This window comes from Pterocles gutturalis, unplaced genomic scaffold (genome assembly GCF_000699245.1).
Source record: "Pterocles gutturalis isolate BGI_N339 unplaced genomic scaffold, ASM69924v1 scaffold4452, whole genome shotgun sequence".
Lineage (NCBI taxonomy): Eukaryota > Metazoa > Chordata > Aves > Pterocliformes > Pteroclidae > Pterocles > Pterocles gutturalis.
Genome location: NW_010112525.1, coordinates 140960 through 149491, shown reverse-complemented (window position 1 = coordinate 149491; position 8532 = coordinate 140960).

Sequence of the window (8532 nt, the reverse complement as noted above, 5' to 3'; positions counted from 1 at the left end):
GGTGTTACTGTTTGATATTTTTTCCCACAAACGCCAAAGTGATTTATTGAAAGGCAATTGTCCACTATTTCATTTCCTTGAGGGAACTATTGAACAGTGGGAAGTGTGTGATTCCGTGCCTTCCAGTATCAGTTGAGAGACAGTTAAGAGTCCTGCCACTTCTTCAGTTTTCCAAAACAGATGCGATATCCTGTTTTTACTAATACGGTTACATTACTGAGATTGCTACATGTACTCATTTGCTTGTGTGTGTAAGCAGCAGATCTGTAGAATGAGAAAAATAAATCTCATTTCTAAAGGATAGTTAAGAAACAGTATAGGCTATAAATGATATTTGGATTTAGGCATCCATACATTTTACAGGAGCTGAGATTGAAATAATAATTAAAATAATTGAAGTTTTTTTGCTTTCTATCTTAATAAACTTATGCCGGATACTTTGAGGCCAGACTTTGCTGCTCTTACAATTGTGCCAATGCAGAGTCTTTCCAGTCATATTGTGCATACTGGGCATCTTGTCATTCATTTGCAGTAATAATGCATGTAACAGTTTAAACCCATTCAGATCAGTCATGTGCTAATAGCCTGATTGGTGCACTCTGAATCTGAGGTAGGAGGCACACTGGGTCTCAATAAATATTTGTAAGACCAGATTTGGATCCATGTCTTTTCTTTTGAAGTACAGAGGCTGCGATACTATGTGAAATTCTCAATTAAAAATAATGATCTCTATTTTCGTGGTATTTATTTTTGTAGTCTGCTTAAACTCTCATTGACTTCACTGCATAGAGGAGCAATCCCAAAGTCTTCATCCAGCCTTGAAGATCTTCAGCACAAAAGGCACTTGGTGATACTAAATCAAACAAGATGACACTAAAGATAAAAAGTGTTCATGTTGTTTTAATGATCAGTGCGGTAGGAACAGCTGTTTTCAGAAGTATTACAGCTAAATGATTTAGATTCTTATTTTATGTTCTTCTGAAGTGACTGTTTTAGGTTGTGGTGGGACTGCCCACATAGGAAGTGTCAGGCATGTATGTGTTTGCAGGTTTGATGCCAGAATCTACGTTATTTGCAGATTAACTAAAGACGGTGGCAGGATAGTGATGTAGAACAGTGTGACTGCACTTCTTCGTGGACAAAACTGAGTACCTGAATATATAACATGCATTGCAAGTTCAAGAATTGCATGAAGCATGTCCTGTCAACTTCAGATGTTACTGTACTGTGAAATCCGGATCAGCTGGAGTCTTGCTCTGTATTAAGAAATGTAGTGTTTGTTCCTTTGGGTAGGCTTTTCCTGAACAACAGACCTGTTGAAATCCTGGCCTCCTGAGAGCCGGGAAATTTTTTCCACTGGCAAAGGGCAAAATATTCCTAATTGTGGCTGGTTTTCTCTTGAGGGATTTATACAAGCATCACCCATCCAGTCACTTGCATTCTCCACTCAGCTGTTTTTTGATAACTCCTATAATTTTTGAATGCTCATGTTGAAAAACACAAAGGTGACTGATGTCTTACCTGGCTAGATAAAGGGACCTACTCTGGGAATGCAGTATTGTTCTGTGGGCTGTCTGTGTATTACAGTCCAAATTTAGCCTAGGCTATAATTAAGAACAAAACTGAGGGAAGAAAGCACACTAATACATTTAATTTGCCACCAGTATAATTACTAACTTCTATACTCTGAAGTTAATCAGTTGCTTCCAATAGCATCCTAGCATGTGCAAGAGCTGGGTGGGATTGGGCCCACAAGAGTCCATGAAATCATACAGATAGAAGATTCAAACCAGCCCCCAGTATTTTAGAAGAAACTATTGCTATGATATGTTTTTAGTAATAACATGTACACAGTGATATTTTAAAAGTATATATCTAGCCATTTCTATAGTAAATACTAAGCATAACATAAGCTGTTTATGAAAGCAATTGAAGGAATTTCTCCAATGAGTCAAAGTCTACAGTTAAGAAAAAAAAACAATTTCTCTTTAAGAAGTTGTTCCCATCTGTTCCCAATGTGTTTACAGTGTTCTGGATCTGCTGGCAAAATTCCTTCAGTGCTTCTGATTAGCTGTCATTCCTATAGAGTGCATACACAGTATTGGCATTATCTCAGTGTTACGGTCACCTCTGTTCTAAAAGTGTGTGTAGCGATGTCATTGGGTTTCATATGTAGTGGTTTCCTCCGTTAAGCATTACACTTATTGAAAACAGTCCCTTAGTTGCTAATGTAAGTGTTCTGTTACTGGGAAATATTTTCAGTCTTTGGAATAGCAAATTGTCAGAGCTCTGGAATTAACTATATCCTTGGTACCGCTCTGTCAAGGAAGGAATTGATACTTTTATTACAAAAACAGGTATGAGTTGACAAACAAATAACTTTTAAGAAGTAAAATGTATCTGGAAGTGTGTTTGTGTATGTTTGTGTATTAGACATATACATATAATATTTCTATGTATATATGTACAATATATGCCAGTCTATATCGTGATGACTTTTATTATCCCTGATGTATCAACTAAAGAAAGAAAATGTACGTTTTTAAAGAGACTTTCAAAGTAAATGTCTTAAATCTCACCCTTTGTTTAGAAAACCCTGAGTCATGAATGTTGATATTTTAAATCGAGTAAATTTGAATGCTGTTTCCTTTTAATATTTAAAAGAAAAAGGAGAAAGCTTTCCATGGGTGTTCATAACCTTTTTTTTTTTTTTTTTTTGTGCTCACATTGGCAATTCTGATGTTTTCAGTGTCATATGCTTGTACACATTGCAGCAGTTAGCCTATTACTTACCTGTTATCTTAATGGAGAATTCCACAGCAGCGCGGTACAATACAAGATCTTCTTATTACATTTGTTTCCATTAAAGCATTTGTTTTTAGCAATACTTTTTCCTATTGTCCTATTTTAGAATCTGGGCAAAACTGGGTGGCTAAACTTTGGCGTTTTCAAAGTTTTGTTTTCACAGTTCTCTGTCATGCATATCTGCCTTAGTCTCCCAAGCTTGTTTATACTGTTTACATTTTCCCAGCAAAGTCATTCTTTTTTTGCCCTAGTTTTGTGCAAACACTTTCAATCATCGCTGCAGTATATGCTGTCCAAAAGAACAGAAGTGATTTATTTAGAGTTGCTTTTCCTTGGGAAGATGCATTTCAAATGCACTTAACTGAATGTAATGCATTAAAAAAAAAGACTTTCCATCAGAGAAGCAATGTACTCACTTCAAGAAAAGAAAACAGATTTCTCAACTGGTGTTAACTTGCATGTGTCTCTGAAATTTTTATCTTTCAATATAGCATAGATGTCACCTAGGACTTGTCTGACAGTTTTGGCCACTATTAAGCTGTACCTGACCGTAAAGATACTAGTTGAATTTTAGAAAATGAGTGTTGTATTTCTGGATTTATGCCTGGATCATGCAGGCCTTATTTGAAAAATATCCCAAACAAAATTAGTGATCAAGTTTTGTTTAATGAAGCCCATACCAGTCTGACTTCCCATATAAAACTAAGGACAAGGAGTGAAATACAGTGATTAGTGATTTTTATGTTATCATTATTGTTATGTCCAAAGCAGCTACCTCTTATACTGTGGTATACCATCAGGTGCATTTACACTGAATATCTTTTTAGTTCCTAAAAATTATGTAAACTTTTCAACATATTCTTTGATAATTCTGAGCTTGAAAAGTGCACAACCTTGATGTTTGTATGGGCATAAATTGTCACTCTTTGTATTACCATTCAGATTTTCCCCTCGTTGTTTTTCCTCCCCCCCTTACAGTGGTAAAATCTTGGAAATTAATTTTAATGACTTTTTTATTATTTTGATACTGGCAATGCTGGTAGAACTTCATTAGAGTAAAGGAAAGATGTACAGAGAAAATATTAGTTGTACCAAAACTTATTTGTTTTAGGGTTTAAAAATATTTTTCATATTAATATTATCAGAAATTAATATAGTTTGTCTCCCAGTGTTGTTTTCTGTAATCCTTCCTAGACAGAAGTTTAAATATATATATTTCAGAAGTGACTAAGAGCTTTAGACATCATGCTTCTTTCCTCTTTGATTGTATCTATGTATTTATTTGCTGCCCTAAATGGTGCAAAAAAAAATGCTACTGTATAAGCTCTCATTACTACAAGGACACATTTTTGCAGTGATTATCCTGAAATGTTCTGTATAATGGGGATATGTGCCCTTTTGTTTCTCTTGGTGAAATCCAGCAGGTGTCACTCTGGGAATTAAATAAGGAATATTTCACAAAGAGAGAGAAATTTGTTTGGGAGATGAGATATAGAATTTAAAGTATTTATTCTAGTACATTTTTCCATATTTTTGACCATGCATGCAATTTTAATTTTTAAATTTATTTTTTAATTACATGATTTAATGGGTGTATTCATCTTTCTGTGTATTCCTTTGAACATGAAAAATGACACAGTAGTTAGTATTGGACTATATAATTAAGAAGTTTTAATGACAGGTGTCAATTTTGAAACATAAAGAGCTGGCAATCAGTTGAATATTGCCTTTATTATATTAAAAAATATTTTGTTATCTTCTCCGGGAACCAAAATTATTCTTTTTGTGAATGGAAATTCTAGTTGCACAAGTAATGTGTTTTCAGTTATGATGCATCTAAGGAGGTGTGCTCTGCAGTGTGCTGCTGCAAGTGAACATATTTATTGAAACAGTCTGCATAGTTTTCTGTTTGAATCACCTAAATTGATGTGGTAGGTGGCTAATTATCTAAAGTTTCTACATTAAAAATATTTGGAGAAGAGAAACTTTTTCACATTGCACTGAGTTGCTAGTACAAGAAAGCCAATGCTGTATAGTTTGGAAAAAAAAAAAAAAAAAAAAGAAGTCTTGTTTATTGAAGTCTTTCTTTAGGGAATGGTATAACAATGTGTTGTATTCTGCTGAATATCTACATGAGTGTATAGCTCCATATTCTGTGGATTCCATATTGCATGGAAGAGGAGCATAATTGTTAAAAACTTGGGGATTTCTAGAAGGGATTCTTGTTTATTTCCCATACCATGTTAGTGCCACCTTGTACTGAAACAAGTGCCTCAGCAGGCAGTTTTGAAGACAATCACCAAATACATGTCTTTTCAAATAGAAAAAAGTTGGGTTTTAGAAATACATTTATACGTACATGTATTTTTATATATGTGTAAATGTTTTATATTTTTTTTTACATGTGTATAGATATATTTTACATTTATTTATTTTTTTTAAATCATCTCATTATAGAACCTGTAACCTCATGCCACTTTAAACAATCCAGCTTCCTTTCTCTCACTTCTTTCTCCTGTTTAAGCCCCCATCCTGTTCCGTTTTTTATTCTATTCAACTTCCTTTCCTGTGATGACTCGAATGAGTCACTTTGCCAGGCATTAAGAATGTGGCTTGACAGTATTTCCAAGGCTTATCCTATACTGGCCCATAGAGATGAAATTAACCTCTGCCTTATCCTTCCTCTCAAAGAGAAATGTCTGTCTTCACACGTCTAGTTTCTTGGAAGGGGGAGGTGGGGATGAGAACCCTTTCCATAAATGACTGTCTATTGAAATTCCGTCATATTTCTTGAAGAGGAACATCAGGTGTGTGTACCGTAACGGAATATCAAGATCGGTAACCTTTTTAAAATTGATTTAGTATTTAATTGGGAAAAAGTTAGTTTAAACAAGTTCAGGAAAGCCAAAATTAAGGCTCTTTTCCTGAGTGCTCTTCAAGTATTCTCTGCATGACCACCATTCCACATTCCTCATTTTTTATTAAATGTGGTGTTTATTGCATCATAATACATTGAAGGCCACCGGGATTGTGCTTTTTTTTCTGGGTAGCTAGCAGTAGTCGGAAAAAACACATGCTTAACACTAAGCTGGCACTTAAACAGTGAACAGAATTGTAGCCTTTCTTGTGGTGATTTGCATGCCAGTGTATTGTGGGCTTGTGGGGGTTTTTGGTTTTTTTCTCCTGTGGTTTTTTTTTTTTGTTGTTGTTGTTGTTCTTCCTCTGCTTTGGAAGGAGTGGGTAAAGAGGGATTTAAAAAAAAAATGTTTCTAATCTGTTAATCATGTATGTGCATCAGGAAATAAAAGCCTTTCTGCTGAAAACAAACGGGGAAAATTATAGAACTAGAGAAGACTAACTTTGGAAACAGTATGTAAATGAGTGTAAGAACTACTATCAAGTTAAACTCCGCTATTGCAGTCTTCTGCTTACCCCACAGAGCTGGGAAATCTCACACTCCATCAGTTTTCATTAAGGGAGATCTGAAAGTTTGTCTCTTCTATAATTTTCTGCGTGTTATGTCATAACTGTGATTAAGATGGACACAAATCACACACCAGTGAATGAAGTAGAAATAGAAAATTTCTTCATTTCTATTTACTGTCACAGTATAGGTTTTACATAAAATAAGAGTAATGGTTGTAACTGGGAAGTCAAACAATTCTGTCTGGAGTACAACCATTGGGTATTCATTTAAATTTGTTTAGTATTTAATTTTTGACTAAAGGACATGATTTGACCAGTCTTCAGATCCTTACGATGTTATTCTTAGAATGATTATGGAAGTCACAGCATGGTCTTAAAAGAGCCTTATGTCCCCCAACCCCACATGCTGGATGCTCTATCTCAGCATTTTTGGGTAAACTAGGTAGAAAAGCATCATTCAGATGTTTTTAATCTTTTAGCATGAACCACTGGAGTAGCTGCTGGGTCTAGATCTTTTTGCTTTGTTTTGTTTCAGAAGAGATTGTACAAGTAGAGTTTCTTCTCTAGAGAATATCCCTCTTCTAAAAACTATGCATGCAATCCAAAGGTAGAATTCAGACAGTGTAGTTTAACTGGCCACTTTTTATTTAGAGCTACAGAAATAAAATAGTCTGCTGACATGCTAAGCTTTTCCCCGGGTCACATTACAGCCCAGTGAAGGACATGGCAGTAATTCAGGGTTTGTTGGAAGGATGGCAAACTTGCAGCATCTCTGCAGGGGCACTGGGGCACCAGAGCATGTCAGTGTATACTGCCCTCCGTAAGATCAAGTGTATACAGTCAGGATGAAGTCAGCACCAAAAGAGCCCAGATTCAAAGCAGATTGTAGGGCCCAATTGCAATCAGCTTTCTAAGTCAGGTTAGGCAAGGAGAGAAAAGGTACTGTTGGAATACATTTTGTCCAATGAAGACAGACTGTATCTGTGATAACTCAGCTTCCTCAGGGAATGCATGTTTGCCAGACCAAAGTGTTAAAATAGCATTATAACATGCAGGAAAGTGGGACTTCTTAAGCCAGAGGTTTGGTTTCTTTTATTTTATTTTTACATTTCTTTAGCCATTCTTTTTAACAGATTTCCAAGCTTTTGTGTTTTTAAACATTTACAGCTTTTAAACAGGACAGTGGTCCAACTCTTCCTTCCTTGAGTGCTAACAGAAAAATGAAGTCTGGTAGCATGGAAGCAATGAAGATAAAATGATGGAAGGAATGACAAATGCACACACACAAAAAAAAATCTTAACCTCAAAATATAGTTCCCATAGGAAAGTAAACTGTAAACAAATTGGTAAATGGAATGATTTTGCCTTTAGCATGGCCACCTAATTGCAGAGACAAAGCTGAGTCAGGTATCCTGTGGTCAGTCAAAAGCCACTTCTTTACATATGTAGCCACATGGATAAAAAGAAAAAATTCCTTTAGATGGTGAGAAATCTGTATTTGGAGTTGTGTGTATGACATGAATTCACAGTAGGGTTGCTAAATTAATGGTCTATTCAATATTTTAATTTAGGAACAAAAGCAGATGCTGGGTTTCAGTACATGATTTGTACTAGTTAAGATGCCAGTAACTGCAGCAATAAGTTCACTCATCGTTTCTTATACAGAGGGAAGGTGAAACATCCAGTTGTCACACATGGAGGATGCTTACTACCACATCTCTTCTTCATCTGTGTAAAGGAAGGATTCTTCCTATCTCCTCAGTGTTTACAAATCCTTCAGGCATTTATAGGTAAATATTTTTACTTGTATTATTCAAGTTATGCAAAAACGTGGAGTTGTTTTGTAAGGCTCCACATACAGTTAACAGCCCGCTCCAAACTGCTCTCGGTGTGCCAGGGTCTTTTTCTCATCTCTGTTATGTGCCATGATTTGTGCACGTGCAGTCCCACATTACATTGGTTCCTTTGCTGCCATGCATCCGCTATTTAAAAAAAAATTGCTGAATGAGAGTAATAGAGAGGAACAATGGGCTATTACAGGATGTTCAAGACAGGGTCATTACAGTATATTTTCTTTTGCAATCTTGTTATGAACAAGCTTCATATTTACCAGCTTGCTTCATTTGTCAGCACCCTATTATTAGTGTTGTAAGGCTATGAACTGACAGTTTTCTAACAAAGTTCAATTTGATTAAATACAATTTTTATCTAATAACTCTGTGGAAAGCTGCTTTTCAATATTTATAATAATTTATATATTTTGTAAGCATTCACTATTTATTTGTCATAATTGGTAATAAG